We start from the raw sequence: 17,716 nt of genomic DNA on the forward strand, positions 1-17,716 counted from the left end.
AAGTTTTGGAGTTGTAAGTATCTCACTCTTGGAGGTGATAGTGGCTGACCCAGAACGCCTGGGTTTTAAGTGAGTTTGCACTTTCAAGACCTGCTGGCACATGCTGGGATTTCAACTGTTTTTTACTAATGTGGTTTCCTTCATCTATGAGGTTTAATAATGATGACAATGATAAAAAAAATAGGCAATGATAAATGACATTTATTGATTTCTTAATTACCCAGCACTGTAAGCATTTATCTCTATAATCTCATTGAATATATTACTACATTAGAACCTAGAGGTAGGCATTATTACTCCTATTTACAGATGAGAAAATTGAGGCTCATAAGGTTTGAGTAAAATTCTTAAGGAAATAGAACATAAGTGGTGCAGTTGAATTTGCTCCCTAGATCACATGATTTAAGATCCTATACTTTATGTTTCTTTATTCTTAAAATACAAGAATGTCAAAGGAAAAAAAAAAGTGTGTGTGATTAGCAGGGTATGAAAATGTACATAGGTACTGATTAAGTTCTTTAGTTCTCAGTATTCCTCAGTGGAGAATATATTGTGTATGTATATATGCATGTTTGTGTATGTATATATGTATGTTTATGTGTGTATATATGCATGTTTGTGTATGTGCCTATGTGTGTGTGTATGTGCATACTCTATGTGCATGTTTTCCTATTTTCCAGTTTCCTTGTGTCCTCAAAAAGGTTCTTGTGAGTACTGATAATGTATATTTTGTTCTAGTAACTCGAGATAATTACATTTTTCTATCACTCTTGTAATCCAGTTTGTTGCAAATATATGAAGTCACAGTTCCTGCAAGGCTTCCCTGGTGGCTCAGTGGTAAAGAATCCTTCAGGAGCTGCAGGTGACCTACGTTCGATCCCTGGGTCAGGAAGATCCCCTGGAGAAGAAAATGGGAACCCACTCCAGTATTCTTGCCTGGAAAATTCCATGGACAGTGGAGCCTGGTGGGCTACAGTCCATGGAGCCTCAAAGAGTTGGACACGACTGAGCGACTGAGTACCCATGCAACGTGATAGTTCCTGCAGATTGGAGCTGCAGATTTAATAGACAACTCTTTACTTCCCTTGTTGCAAGTTGACTACAGACTGCCTTTGTGCACTAGTGCTTCTGAGAATAATGGAAAAATAAAAGCTGAGGTTAACAGTGGGGGTCTAAAGACTTGGAAAATAAGCACAAAACTCATTTTGGAAAAATTGTGGATTGGCTTATACATTTTTCTCTGTTTTTCATTCATGTCATCATAATTGCTCTCTTTGTAATTGCTAGACAGATGAGTAGCAAGGAAGACAATAGAATTAAACATGGAGGTCCCTTTTTCCCAATTCCTTGATGTTCCTTCCTTTCAGAACATGGACATTTAATGATGGGAGATCCCTTCTGATTAACTGGAATATTTCTACCTCAGTAGTCATTGCTTTCAGCAAAACAAGGAAATATTTGTAAAGGGGTAAAGATTGAGTTAATTGACCACTTTGGAGATAATCTGCTAGAAGAAAAGGTGAACCCTGCAAATTTAATCTCGTCTATGAGGAACCACATGATGAGGTGCTGGCCAGGCACTGCCTTGTGTTTGGAAGATGCAAACTTCCTGTGTCCTTAGAGCTTAATGTTACATCTAGAGACTCCTTTTATGTCCTCTTCAAGTATCAGACTTCTCTTTCTCTTGGCCTGTTTATCCATATTTTTTCTTTACTGAACTGCTCTAATGTCTACCCCTTGTCTTTTCTTGTCTTTCATCTTACTAGTTGGCTACCTAGTTAATCTTCCTCAAATACAGATCTAATTAGAATATTTTGCTGCACAAAAAACTTTAATGACTTACCTTTGTCTAAACAACAAAAGTCTGATTTTTCTGGTTTGACCTTCAGAGAACTGTCAATGACCTGGCCCTGTTCAGCACCTATCCAAACATTTTTCTGTCTCCCCAACATTTTCTGTTTTACTGATTAATTGATTGGTTGATTGGTTCCTTTGTTTCTGTCAAACTGAAAGTTTGCTTACCTGCAATAAACAGTAAGTTCCTCAAGGACAGGGTTTTTGCCTCTTTTGTTCACTGCCGTTATCTCAGGCACCAGCAACAGTAGCTGGCTCGTGGTTGTGTGTGTTAGTTGCTCAGTCATGTCTGACTCTTGGTGACCCCATGGACTGGAGCCCACCAGGTTCTTCTGTCCATGGAATTCTCCAGGCACAAATACTGGAGTGGGTTGCCATTGGCACAGGGTAAATTTATGCTGAATAGGTTGAATGATGAAAAGACCTTGTCCCATGATTCCTTGATGCTGTAATTTAGTTTATCTCTCTTCCCCTAAATAAAGGTTCCACCTTTGTTCATAACTCGTTAATAAACTAACTCTCTCATTAAGCAACATCGGATTACTCAGGATAAATCTCTCCACTTTGTAAGTACCCAAAATTTTTTATGTTCCAACAATTCTCTATCACATCATTTTGTCACTTTCATCTTTCGATTGTGATTATTTAGATGTAATTCTTATGTATTTTATTAAACTTGAAGCTCAATAGAGTAGAAATTCTATTTTTTGTCTCCCTGTCTCCTCCCCCATAGCAATGTTTCTAACTCAGAAAAGCACTTGGTTAACAATTTTATATTATAATATCACTTATTATTTCACTAAAATAGTAAAATCCTTGCAGTGAAAGATATGTATTTTAGTGCTGTTTTGTTATATTCCAGTCAACTGAAATAAGATGTGTTTTATTAGTAGTCACTGAATTACTTAAATATACTGGTAAAGGACTACTCCTCAGCATTTTTGGAAATAATCATTTACATAAACACCCATGGAATGTACAACACCAAACCCTGATTGAACAGTGATTGAACCTGGATTGAAACAGTGTCCTTTGGGTGATAATGATGTGTCAGTATGGATTTCTGGAGAAGGAAATGGCAATCCACTCCAGTATTGCCTGGAGAATTCCCATAGACAGAGCAGCCTGGCAGGCTACAGTCCATGGGGTCACAAGAGTCGGACATGACTTAGCAACTAAACCACCACCACCAGTATGGATTCACTGATTTTAGCAGTTGTACCACTCTGGTAGGGGATGTTGATAATGTGGGAAAGTGTGTGTGTTGCAGGGAAGAATATATGGTAACTTTCTGTACTTTTCTGTCAGTTTGCTGTGAGCTTAAAACTGCTCTAAAGAATAAAGTGTATTTTAAAAAAATTCTCACATGTATACCTTTTCATTTACTGCCGGAGTGTAAAGAATACAGAGACTGACAACACACATACACACTCATTCACATAGTATCAGTAATTATCATAATAATAGCTAATATTTTTGATATTTAGACACATAGCAATCATCTTAAACACTTAAATTATGTGGCAAGTGGATTTTTATTTTTAGGTAAAGCTTAGGAATGCCAAGTTGCTTGGTCACATCATCAAACTATTAATTTATGGGTCTGGAACCCAGATTCTGGTACTCTGATGTAGGAGCTGAGCATCTTAAGCACTAGTCTACTTTCATCGAGTCATGTAAAGAGTGGTCTGGGACTGTGTACATCTGCTTTGGCCTCTAAGAACAAAACCTTTCTTCTAACAGAAAACCAAGAGGAGTGAAGGATGCTGCTCAGTCAGGGTAAACCCCTTCCAGTAGTCTAGCCTCCTCCAAGTTCTGTAATGCCTTGCTTTGTTTCTGCTTTCCCAATTCCAGTGTCCTATATTAGGAGCTGCATTTTCTTCATAAATGACTTTGGGAATAATAATTCATTTTCTGTTCCCTTCCTGTTGGGAGTAGATGCTAACTCCTACGCATAGGAACTGTCCCTTTCCGTAGATTGCACCTGGGTGCCATAGTGAAAGACAGTCAGTTGTAGTTCAGTCACTCAGTCATGTCTGACTGTTTGCAGCCCCATGGACTGCAGCATACCAGGCTTTCCTGCCCTTCACTATCTCTCAGTGTTTGCTCAAACTCATGTCCATTGAATCTGTGATTCCATCCAGCCATCTCATCCCCTGTCATCCTTTCTCCTCTTGCCTTCAGTCTTTTCCAGAATTAGGGTCTTTACCATTGAGTCTGCTCTTCACATCACGTGGCCAAAGTATTGGAGTTTCAGCTTCAACATCAGTCCTTCCAATGAATATTTTGGGTAGATTTCCTTTAGAACTGATTGGTTTGATCTTCTTTCAGTCCAAGGGACTCTCAAGAGTCTTCTCAGTTCAGTTCAGTTTAGTGGTTCAGTCGTGTCTGACTCTTTGCAACCCCATGGACTGCAGCATGCCAGGCCTCCCTGTCCATCACCAACTCCTGGAGCTTACTCAAACTCATGTCCATTGAGTCCATAATGCCATCCAACCATCTCATCCTCTGTCATCCCCTTCTCCCCAACCTTCAATCTTTCCCAGCATCAGGGTCTTTTCAAATGAGTCAGCTCTTCACATCAGGTGGCCAAAGTATTGGAGTTTCAACTTCAGCATCAGTCCTTCCAATGAATATTCAGGATTTATCTCCTTTAGGATGGACTGGTTGGATCTCCTTGCAGTCCAAGGGACTCTCAAGAGTCTTCTCCAACACCGCAGTTCAAAAGCATCAATTCTTCGGCACTCAGCTTTCTTCATAGTTCAACTCTCACATCCATACATGACTACTGGAAAAACCATAGCTTTGACTAGATGGACCTTTATTGTCAAAGAAATATTTATGGTTTTTAATACGCTGTCTATGTTGTTAATAACTTTTCTTCCAAGGAGCAAGTATCTTTCAATTTCATGGCTGATGTCACCATCTGCAGTGATTTTGGAGCCCCCCAAAAGAAATTCTGTCACTGTTTCCACTGTTTCCCCATCTATTTGCCATGAAGTGATGGGCCAGGTGCCATGATCTTAGTTTTGGGAATGTTGAGTTGTAAGCCAACTTTTTCAAGAATCTTCCCCAGCCACATAATTCAAATGCATCAGTTCTTCAGTGCTCAGCCTTCTTTATGGTTCAGCTCTCACATCAGTACATGACTGCTGGAAAACCAAAAAACCATAGCCTTGACTATACTGACCTTTTTCAGCAAAGTAATGTCTCTGGTTTTATTATTTTATTATTTATTTATATCTAGGTTTGTCATAGCTTTCCTTCCAAGGAGCAAGTGTCTTTAAATTTCATGGCTGCAGTCATCATCCACAGTGATTTTAAAGTCCAAGAAAATAAAATCTACCACTGTTTCCATTTTTTCCCCATCTATCTACCATGAAGTGATGCGACCAGATGCCATGATCTTAGTTTTTTTGAATGTTGAGTTTTAAGCCAGCTTTTTTACTAGGCTCTTTGTTTACTCTTCACTTTCTGCCATTAGAGGGCTATCATCTGCATATTTGAGGTTGTTGATATTTCTCCCTGCAATCTTGATTCCAGCCTGTGATTCCTCTAGCTCAGTATTTTGAGTGATATACTCTGCATATAAGTTACATAAGCAGGGTGACAATCTACAGTCTTGTCATACTCCTTTCCCAGTTGGAACCAGTCCATTGTTCCATGTCCAGTTCTCACTGTTGCTTCTTGACCTGCATACAGGCTTCTTAGGAGGCAGATAAGATGGTCAGGTATTTACATCTCTAAGAATTTTGCACAGTTTGGTGTGATCCACACAGTTAAAAGTTTCAGCATAGTCAATGAAGCAGAAGTAGATGGTATTCTGGAATTCCCTTGCTTATTTTATGATCCAGTGAATGTTGGCAAATATATATTTGCCTTTGATTTAAGCTTCCTATAATTTTAGGTAATAGAACAGAACAACATTAACACTTACTTGACTGAGGTTAATCTCATATTCGGAGCTTTCCTGACAGTTCAGACAGTAAAGAATCTACCTACAATTCAGGAGACCTGGGTTTGATCCCTGGGTCGGGAAGATCCCCTGGAGAAAAAAATGGCTACCCACTCAAGTATTCTTGCGTGGAGTATTCCACGGACAGAGGAGCCTGGCAGGCTATAATCCATGGGGTCGCAAAGAGTCAGACATGATTGAGTATCCTACACGCACACAATCTCATATTTATGTATTTCTGGAGAATTTACAAATAGATGTTATAGCACACACCCAATATTGATCATTTTTTTTTCTGTTTTGCTGCTTCTCTAGTCTACATATTTAAGTATTTGTATGGTCTCTTAGGGGAAAAAAGCAAACCCAAGGATAAATGAAGATCAGTTTCTAGCAGGTTGTTGTTCAGTCACCAAGACGTTTCTAACTCCATGCCTGCAGCATGCCAGGCCTCCCTGCCCCACGCCATCTCCTGGAGTTTGTCCAAGTTCATGTCCATTATACTGGTGATGCAGTCCAGCCATCTCATCCTCTGTTGCCGTCGTCGTCTTCTGCCTTCAATTTTTCCTAGCATCAGGGTCTTTTCCAGTGAGTTAGCTGTTCATATCAGGTAACCAAAGTATTAGAGCTTCAGCTTCAGTCCTTCTAATGAGTATTCAGGGTTGATTTCCTGGAACGTTGACTGATTTGACCTCCTTGCTGTCCAATGGACTCTCAAGAGTCTTCTCCAGCATCAAGGTTCGAAAGCATCAGTTCTGTGGTGCTCTGCATTCTTTATGGTCCAGATCTCAGAACCATATATGACTCCTGGAAAGACTGTAGCCTTGACTGTATGGACCTTTGTCGACAAAGTGATGTCTTTCGCTTTTCAACGCACTGTCTTGGTTTGTCATGGCTTTCCTGCCAAGAAACAATCGTCTTCTAATTTCATGGCTGCAGTCACCATCCGCAGTGATTTTAGAGCCCAAGAAGAGGAAATATGTCACTGCTTCCACCTTTTCTCCCTCTATTTGCCGTGAAGTAATGGAACAGGATTCCATGATCTTAGGTTTTTTTAATATTTAATGTTAAGCTGGCTTTTGCATTCTTCTCTTTTTCCTTCCTTAGGAGGTTCTTTAGTTCCTCTTTGCTTTCTGCCATTAGAGCACTATCAACTGCATATCTGAGGTTGTTGATATTTCTTCCAGAAATCTTGATTCTAGCTTGTAACTCATCCAACCTAGCATTTCTCATGATGTGCTCTGTGTATAAGTTAAATAAACAAGGTAATGATAAACAGCCTTGTCGTACTAGTTTCTCAATCCTGAACCAATCAGTTGTTCCATATAAAATTCTAAGTGTTGCTTCTTGACCCACATGCGCGTTTCTCAGGAGACAGATAAGATGGTCTGGTGTTCATATCTCTTTAAGAGCTTGTTATGATCCACATAGTCAAAGACTTTAGTGTAGTCAGTGAAGCAGAGGGTAGATGTTTTTCTGGAATTCCCTTGCTTTCCCTGTGATCCAGCAAATGTTGGTGATTTGATCTCTTTTTTCTTTTGCCTTTTCTAAACCCAGCTTGTATATTTGAAAGTTCTCGATTCTGGTAATGCTGAAGCCTAACATGCAGGATTTTGAGCATAATCTTACTAGCACGGGTGATAAGTGAAACTGTTGAGTGTTTTGAAAATTCTTTAAAACTGCCCTTCTTGGAAATAAGGATGAGGATTGACCTTTTCCAGTCCTGTGGCCACTGCTGGGTTTTCTGAATTTGCTGACATAATAAGCACAGCACTTTGATAGCCATCATCTTTTAGGATTTTAAATAGCTCTGCTGGGATTCCATTCAAGCAGGTACTTTTATCTCATAAAATAGATGCCTTCTAAATTATAAGCTCTAATTCCTAAATTGGTTATTATTCTCAAAGGCATGCTTCTTCAGGAAGGAAAATATTTTCCTGCAGGCTCCTCTCTTATTTGTTTCTAACATAGAAGGTAATAATTCATCCAAAGGAATCTTGATTTTGATGAGACTTTTCAAGATATAATAGAGTTTCAATACAAAACTGCCAAAAAGAAACTATGAAGTTGCTGATGTCTACATGGTTATCTCGTTTCTCTGTTTTTCTTGCCTGCTCCATGTGGGAATATAATTATGTTTATTCTTACTATTGATATCCTATTATTGTTGGGTTTGAAAGTTGATGTTCTTCCACAAAATCTCCCTCTTTCAGTAGGGACTATATGGATTGCCAGTGAGAGAGAAAGGGTTCAGCAGAACCCTGTGAACTCAGAGACCTTTATGCACAAATACATGTTTCTCCTGAAATGTTACCAGTATCATTGATGAACAGGAGCATGCTTTTTCCTAAAACACCACAAAAGAGGTTTTACTTAGATTTTCTTCTAGGAAAAGAAGTTAGAGATTACATGTACTGAGATTTCCTCAGATCTGGGAACTATATTTATGTGTGTGTATAATATACACACACACACACACATATATGTATATATACCACTGCCTCCTTAAAATATAGCACTGTCTACATTTACATTGAGTCATTGTTTTACTCAAGTGCTATCTGCTTTTCAAAGATAAGTGTAGACTGATAGAGCTGACAAATAGATTCAAATATTATCTTAATTTGAGTACAGAGATTGACAACCAAATGGAGAAAAGACTAAACCTATTATTTGATCCTAAAACTAAATTCTCCATCTTTTAAATATTTTCTATTTTTAGTGGTTTCTATACATTCTAAAAATTAAAAAAGCAAAAGTCCCAAACCAAAATAGGTCTCTATTTGTGATTGTTCTTACTTCTCCAGAGCCAGAAAAGGCTAAAGGTATTATAAGTCCTACTTCTTTGATACGATTCCTAGAAAATGATAAATATTTAGTTAAGCAAAAAAATATGCTCATTTAGATGTTTCAAATATACTGATATTTTGTCAACATAGAAACCAAGAAGTCTAGTTTTGAGTGGTTATACTTTTTTAAGTTTTATAACCACACACCAATAAGCATCCATGTAAGCTGAGTTTTGCCATTCATATACTAACTTCTTTATTTGATAAAGTATATATTCACTGTCTTCTGTATGACAAGTGTTGTGCTTGTTACTGGATAGTGAATAAAATAGATGTGATCCCTGTCCTCTTGGGACTTACAGCCTATTGAAGAAAACAATCTTACAACAAAAACAAAGAAATGAGTTACCGAAGCCTAAAATATAAATGAGCAGGATGTAAGCACCCATCATTGTATACAAGTATATTTAGTAACATTTCCCCCCTACCTCTTTTGTTAAAAACAGATATTCATTACTAGAGTAAACATTTTGTTATGTGGCCCCACGATATCATAATTTCTTTCTGTCACCTTCGTTCTGTCTGTAAGCCTCCACAGTTGTTTTCTGTGTTGACCTTCCCTACTTTCCCACATGATCAAGGACATTATCACTCAAACAACAAGGCATGAACAGCTGAATAAAAATGTGCTTTTGACTGGTCAAGGCTTTTGTTTCTTAAACTGACTGCCCAGTTTTCATGCTGAGTACTGCATGCATCTCTGCAAATTGTCCTCCCCTATTCACCTCTTTGTGGCCCACTTTGTCACCTGCCATCGTCTGCTTACTTCCCAGAGGTTTTCTTCCCATCAGCTTTCTCTGCTAGTCAGTTTTTTTCCTGTTTCTAAACATATATCCCAATGTCTGGCATGATCTTCACACTTTTCCCAGTCACCTTCCTCAGTTAAACCTGTCTATTTGGCAGACAAGCACTTTGGAACTTCATATCTTCTCTTTCTCATGCCACTGACATATTCTTTTTTTGGCATACAAATGTCAACAGGTAGGATCAAATGGAAAGAGGCATGAAAGGTTAATTCTCCCATATCAGCACCAATTATAGGAAATGTATTTACAGAGTTACAGCTAAGTGGAGTCCATCGAATGAGCTGTGGTCTGTAACAACTATGAAATGAGAACATTTCTGTCACAATGAAGACAAAGTTAGGTTGCTTCAATGTCAAGAGTCACTGGGTGAAGAGCAGAGAAAGTCAAGTCTTCATTCTTACACAAGAGCTCTTCAAACATGGGAAACTAATATTAAAACTGTAAAGGTTTAGCTAAAGCATGAGAAGTTGTCAAAACTCAAAGGATAATTCTTAAAACACTATTATCTATCTTAATCAAATCCCTATTCAGACATGGCCAATATCAGCCCATATTATGATATATGAAGAAAAATAAATATTATAAATGTATAAATGGACTAGCATTGTTTATTACATTATTTGAGAATATAATCAATGTCTACTTCTAGAATGGAGGCTATGTAATGAGTTTTACATTAGTGGGTCTTTTCAGAAAAATTATGAAGTGAAAATGTCATTTGTTAATTTAACTTTAAAACAAGACTCTGAGCTCTTTTGTCAAAATGGCCTCCATCCAAATTTCTTCTCTTTGCAGGCCAAATTTTCAACCAGATTAATTTACAATGGGGGGAGAAGTTCAATTAAGCATGAAGAGCTTTCCTAATAAAATATTAATAGGAATTTATTTGTTTAATGATTGATTTATTTAAACTCATCTTTAAGAAATGATTTGAAGTGGCTTATAAAAATACATTTAAGTCAAGAAGATAGAAGATAGATAAATGAGAAAAAGAGTAAAGAGCACAAAAATATATAAGTAAAGTTGAATCAGGAATAAAGTTAGTTTTCATAATAATGGATAGAGTTGGAATTTCCCAGCTGTGAAGACTGCATGAGAAGATAATCAGGGACATATAGATTTGAGCATTTAAAGAGAGCACAGTTATGTGTGTACTAACACCTGAAAAATACTTCACTGGAACAACTGTAAAAAAATTAAATATATATATATATATATAAACATATATATATATAATATCGTATATAGTAAGCAACATACTTGACAAGTTAGTTCAATAAAATATGTAAAATCTTCCATATTATTTTTTAGCTTACTATGTTAGTTTCTTGTTGCTGCTATAAAAAATTACCATAAACCTAGTGGCTGAAATATGAAAATTTGCTGTTTAAGAGTTTTGGAGGTCAGTAGTCTGATAGTGCAAAAATCAACGTGTTGACAGGACCATGCTTTTACTTGAGGCTTTAGGGGAGAATCTATTCCTTGCATTGTCTGGCTTCCAAAGTCTGCCAGCATTCTTTGGTTCTTGGCCATATCACTCCAACCTCTGTTCCTATTGTTAGATTTCCTTCTCTGACTCCCCTGCCTCCATTTTATAAGGACTATTATGGATATGTTGGGCTCACTGGGATAATCCAGGATAATTTCCCCGTCTCAAGACCTTAAGTCCCTTTTGCCATGTAAAGTAACATATTTAAGAATTAAGACATGTTTATCTTTGGGAATTGATTATTCATTCAGTTCAGTTCAGGTGAGTTGCTCAGTCATGTCCAACTCTTTGCGACCCTATGAATCTCAGCATGCCAGGCCTCCCTGTCCATCACCAACTCCCGGATTTCACCCAGACTCACGCCCATCGAGTCTGTGATGCCATCCAGCCATCTCATCTTCGGTCGTCCCCTTCTCCTCCTGTCCCCAATCCCTCCCAGCATCAGAGTCTTTTCCAATGAGTCAACTCTTCGTATGAGGTGGCCAAAGTACTGGAGTTTCAGCTTTAGCATCATTCCTTCCAAAGAAATCCCAGGGTTGATCTGCTTCAGAATGGACTGGTTGGGTCTCCTTGCACTCCAAGGGACTCTCAAGAGTCTTCTCCAACACCACATTTCAAAAGCATCAATTCTTCGGTACTCAGCCTTCTTCACAGTCCAACTCTCGCATCCATACATGACCACAGGAAAACCCATTTGCCTTGACTAGACGGACCTTAGTCGGCAAAGTAATGTCTCTGCTTTTCAATATGCTATCTAGGTTGGTCATAACTTTTCTTCCAAGGAGTAAGCGTCTTTTAATTTCATGGCTGCAATCACCATCTGCAGTGATTTTGGAGCCCCCAAAAAAGAAGTCTGATACTGTTTCCACTGTTTCCCTATCTATTTCCCATGAAGTGATGGGACCAGATGCCATGATCTTCGTTTTCTGAATGTTGAGCTTTAAGCCAACTTTTTCACTCTCCCTTTCACTTTCATCAAGAGGCTTTTTAGTTCCTCTTCACTTTCTGCCATAAGGGTGGTGTCATCTGCATATCTGAGGTTTTTGATATTTCTCCCAGAAATCTTGATTCCAGCCTGTGTTTCTTCTAGTCCAGCGTTTCTCATGATGTACTCTGCATAGAAGTTAAATAAGCAGGCTGACAATATACAGCCTTGATGTACTCCTTTTCCTATTTGGAACCAGTCTGTTGTTCATGTCCAGTTCTAACTGTTGCTTCCTGACCTGCATACAGATTTTTCAAGAGGCAGGTCATGTGGTCTGGTATTTCCATCTCTCTCAGAATTTTCCACAGTTTATTGTGATGCACACAGTCAAAGGCTTTGGCATAGTCAATAAAGCAGAAACATGTTTTTCTGGAACTCTCTTGCTTTTTTGATGATCCAGCAGATGTTGGCAATTTGATTTCTGGTTCCTCTGCCTTTTCTAAAACCAGCTTGAACATCAGGAAGTTCACGGTTCACGTATTGCTGAAGTCTAGCTTGAAGGATTTTGAGCATTACTTTACTAGCGTGTGAGATGAGTGCAACTGTGTGGTAGTTTGAGCATTCTTTGGCATTGCCTTTCTTTGGGATTGGAATGAAAACAGACCTTTTCCAGTCCTGTGGCCACTGCTGAGTTTTCCAAATTTGCTGGCATATTGAGTGCAGCACTTTCACAGCATCATCTTTCAGGATTTGAAATAGCTCACCTGGAATTCCATCACCTCACTAACTTTGTTCATAGTGATGCTTTCTAAGGCCCACTTGACTTCACATTCTAGGATGTCTGGCTTTAGATGAGTGATCACACCATCATGATTATCTGGGTTGCACATGCCTTATTGTAGACAGATGATGGGATGATAAAATGTTCATATATGCAGTTCTCTGATACTTTCACCTGACATGAAAAAAGTAGATGAATTACATGGGCTCCAGGTAATTCTTTCTTAATGTGATTTATTTTAGTGAAAATTTTGACTAATGTTGGGTGGCAAAAATGATTTAGGCTTTGTATTCTGGTAATAATCTGTAATTCAGATATTCTGTGCTGCTGATAAGGGCATATCTATAATTTTGCCCTTAATTTTGAAGGAAATATGATATTTTTAGTAGAAAATTGAGAATTTTAACCAGATCTTCAATAGAAAGCCACCTTCCTTGGAACAAAAATTCCCTAGTCAGGGCTATTATTTATTCAGCAAACAGTTCTAGGTCTTACTGTACATAGAAGGAACAAAGACCCTGAAGTTCTGCATCATAGCACATAGCAGAAATTATTTTAGGTTGTATTTCTTAAACAAATGTTTCAAATACCTACTGCAAACGTGAAAATTCTCAGAAAAGCAATTTAATTGATGCAACAACTTAGTTGAGAAGTCCCCAGGGTAACATTTTGCAAAATATTCCCCCTCAGTAAGGAGATTAACTCACTTAAAGGTTTCTGTTTCATCAGTGTTTGGGAATGGTTCTTTAAAAATGATGGCTGGCTATTATAAACAGTGCTGTGATGAACATTGGGGTACATGTGTCTCTATCAGTTCTCGTTTCCTCTGTGTGTATGCCCAGCAGTAGGATTGCTGGGTCAAAAGGAAGTTCTTGCTTTTTCCATGATCCAGTGGATGTTGGCAATTTGATCTCTGGTTCCTCTGCCTTTTCTAAAACCAGCTTGAATATCAGGAAGTTCACAGTTCACATATTGCTGAAGCCTGGCTTGGAGAATTTTTTTTTTTAATTTTAATTTTTACTTTATTTTACTTTACAATACTGTATTGGTTTTGCCATACATTGACATGAATCCACCACGGGTGTACATGTGTTCCCAAACATGAACCCCTCTTCCCACCTCCCTCCCCATAACATCTCTCTGGGTCATCTCCGTGCACCAGCCCCAAGCATGCTGTATCCTGCATCGGACATAGACTGGTGATTCGTTTCTTACATGATAGTGTACATGTTTCAATGCCATTCTCCCAAATCATCCCACCCTCTCCCTCTCCCTCTGAGTCCAAAAGACTATTCTATCCATCTGTGTCTCTTTTGCTGTCTCGCATACAGGGTCATCATTGCCATCTTTCTAAATTCCATATATATGTGTTAGTATACTGTATTGGTGCTTTTCCTTCTGGCTTACTTCACTCTGTATAATCGGCTCCAGTTTCATCCACCTCATTAGAACTGATCCAAATGTATTCTTTTTAATGGCTGAGTAATACTCCATTGTGTATATGTACCACAGCTTTCTTATCCATTCATCTGATGGACATCTAGGTTGTTTCCATGTCCTGGCTATTATAAACGTGCTGCGATGAACATTGGGGTACATGTGTCTCTTTCAATTCTGGTTTCCTCAGTGTGTATGCCCAGCAGTGGGATTGCTGGGTCATAAGGCAGTTCTATTTGCAATTTTTTAAGGAATCTCCACACTGTTCTCCAAAGTGGCTGTACTAGTTTGCATTCCCACCAACAGTGTAGGAGGGTTCCCTTTTCTCCACACCCTCTCCAGCATTTATTGCTTGCAGACTTTTGGATTGCAGACATTCTGACTGGTGTGAAGTGGTACCTCATTGTGGTTTTGATTTGCATTTCTCTAATAATGAGTGATGTTGAGCATCTTTTCATGTGTTTGTTAGCCATCCGTATGTCTTCTTTGGAGAAATGTCTATTTAGTTCTTTGGCCCATTTTTTGATTGGGTCGTTTATTTTTCTGGAATTGAGCTGTAGGAGTTGCTTGTATATTTTTGAGATTAGTTGTTCGTCAGTTGCTTCATTTGCTATTATTTTCTCCCATTCCGAAGGCTGTCTTTTCACCTTGCTTATATTTTCCTTTGTTGTGCAGAAGCTTTTAATTTTAATTAGATCCCATTTGTTTGGGCTTGGAGAATTTTGAGCATCACTTTATTAGCATGTGAGATGAGTGCAATTGTGCAGTAGTTTGAGCATTCCTTGGCATTGTCTTTCTTTGGGATTGGAATGAAAACTGACCATTTCCAGTCCTGTGGCCACTGCAGAGTTTTCCAAATGTGCTGGCATATTCAGTGCAGCAATTTGACAGCATCATCTTTCAGGATTTGAAACAGCTCAAAAGGAATTCCATCACCTCCACTAGCTTTGTTCGTAATGATGCTTTCCAAGGCCCACTTGACTTCACATTCCAGGATGTCTGGCTCTAGATTAGTGATCACATCATCATGATTACCTGGGTCGTGAAGATCTTTTTGTACAGTTCTTCTGTGTATTCTTGCCACCTCTTCTTAATATCTTCTGCTTCTGTAAGGTCCAGACTATTTCTGTCCTTTATCGAGCCCATCTTTGCATCAAATGTTCCCTTGGTATCTCTAATTTTCTTGAAGAGATCTCTAGTCTTTCCCCTTCTGTTCTTTTCCTCTATTTCTTTGCATTGATCACTGAAGAAGGCTTTCTTATCTCTTCTTGTTATTCTTTGGAACTCTGCATTCAGATGCTTATATCTTTCCTTTTCTCCTTTGCTTTTCGCCTCTCTTCTTTTCACAGCTATTTGTAAGGCCTCCCCAGACAGCCATTTTGTTTTTTTGCATTTCTTTTCCATGGGGATGGTCTTGATCCCTGTCTCCTGTACAATGTCATGAACCTCATTCCATGGTTCATCAGGCACTCTATGTATCAGGTCTAGTCCCTTAAGTCTATTTCTCACTTCCACTGTATAATTATAAGGGATTTGATTTACGTCATACCTGAATGGTCTAGCAGTTTTCCCTACTTTCTTCAATTTGAGTCTGAATTTGGTAATAAGGAGTTCATGATCTGAGCCACAGTCAGCTCCTGGTCTTGTTTTTGTTGACTTTATAGAGCTTCTCCATCTTTGGCTGCAAAGAATATAATCAATCTGATTTTGGTGTTGACCATCTGGTGATGTCCATGTGTAGAGTCTTCTCTTGTGTTGTTGGAAGAGGGTGTTTGCTATGACCAGTGCATTTTCTTGGCAGAACTCTATTAGTCTTTGCCCTGCTTCATTCCGTATTCCAAGGTCAAATTTGCCTGTTACTCCAGGTGTTTCTTGACTTCCTACTTTTGCATTCCAGTCCCCTATAATGAAAAGGACAAGACACTTACTCCTTGGAAGAAAAGTTATGACCAACCTAGATACTATATTCAAAAGCAGAGACATTACTTTGCTGACTAAGGTCCGTCTAGTCAAGGCTATGGTTTTTCCTGTGGTCATGTATGGCTGTGAGAGCTGGACTGTGAAGAAGGCTGAGCGCCAAAGAATTGATGCTTTTGAACTGTGGTGTTGGAGAAGACTCTTGAGAGTCCTTTGGACCACAAGGAGGTCCAACCAGTCCATTCTGAAGGAGATCAGCCCTGGGATTTCTTTGGAAGGAATGATGCTAAAGCTGAAACTCCAGTACTTTGGCCACCTCATGTGAAGAGTTGACTCATTGGAAAAGACTCTGCTGGGAGGGATTGGGGGAAGAAAGTTAAGGGGACGACCGAGGATGAGATGGCTGCATGGCATCACTGACTCAATGGATGTGAGTCTGACTGAACTCCGGGAATTGGTGATGGACAGGGAGGCCTGGCATGCTGCGATTCATGGGGTCACAAAGAGTCAGACACGACTGAGCAACTGAACTGAACTGAAGGCAGTTCTATTTCTAGTTTTGTCCATCAGCAGATGAATGGATAAGAAAGCTGTGGTACATATACACAATGGAGTATTACTCAGCCATTAAAAAGAATACTTTTGAATCAGTTCGAATCAGGTGGATGAAACTGGAGCCTATTATACATAGTGAAGTAAGCCAGACAGAAAAACGCCAAACAATATACTAACACATATATGGAATTTAGAAAGATGGTAACGGTAACCCTGTATGTGAGACAGCAAAAGAGACACAGATGGATAGAATAGTCTTTTGGACTCTGTGGGAGATGGAGAGGGTGTGATGATTTGGGAGAATGGCATTGAAACATGTATAATATCATATGTGAAACGAATCACCAGTCCAGGTTCAATGTAGATACTGGATGCTTGGGGCTGGTGCACTGGGACAATCCAGAGGGGTGGTACGGGGAGGGAGGTGGGAAGGGGGTTCAGGATAGGGAACACGTGTATATCTATGGTAGATTCATGTTGATGTATGGCAAAACCAATACAATGTTGTAAAGTAATTAGCCTCCAATTAATATAAGTAAATTTATATAAAAAAAAGAAAAAAATAAAAATGATGGCTGGGATCATTTTACCTAAATATGAGGTTTTCATTTTGACAGTAGTCAGATTAACTAGATTGAAGGAACACCTATCTACTAATTAACCATGAATATTAGACAATAATAAATCCTATTAGTATATCGGAAAATATTAACTTTTCTCTATAGTAAAGTGGAAAGTAAAAGTGATATTCAGTTGTGTCCGACTCTTTGTGACCCCATGGACTGTATCCATGGGATTCTCCAGGCCAGAATACTAGAGTTGGTAGGTGTTCCCTTCTCCAGTGGATCTTCCCAACCCAAGGATCAAACCGAAGTCTCCTGCATTGCAGGCAGATTTTTTACCAACTGAGCCACAAGGTAAGCCCAAAGTGGAAAGTAAACCCACTAAAATGATCTCAAGTCTTCAATATACAAAGAAAACTGATAAGAGTTCAAAGCACATTCATATTTTACCTTCAAGATGGGAAAGGAAATCTGTTCTGCCAGCTCTGGTTTTTGTTTTAATGTTATGCTATAGGTTCTCCTCTGAGCTTACATAGCTTATCTTAAGACCTGTCTCTGCTTTAGAGTCAAATGCCAAGAAAACATTAA

This window comes from Ovis canadensis, chromosome 9, assembly GCF_042477335.2.
Source record: "Ovis canadensis isolate MfBH-ARS-UI-01 breed Bighorn chromosome 9, ARS-UI_OviCan_v2, whole genome shotgun sequence".
NCBI classification, from domain to species: domain Eukaryota; kingdom Metazoa; phylum Chordata; class Mammalia; order Artiodactyla; family Bovidae; genus Ovis; species Ovis canadensis.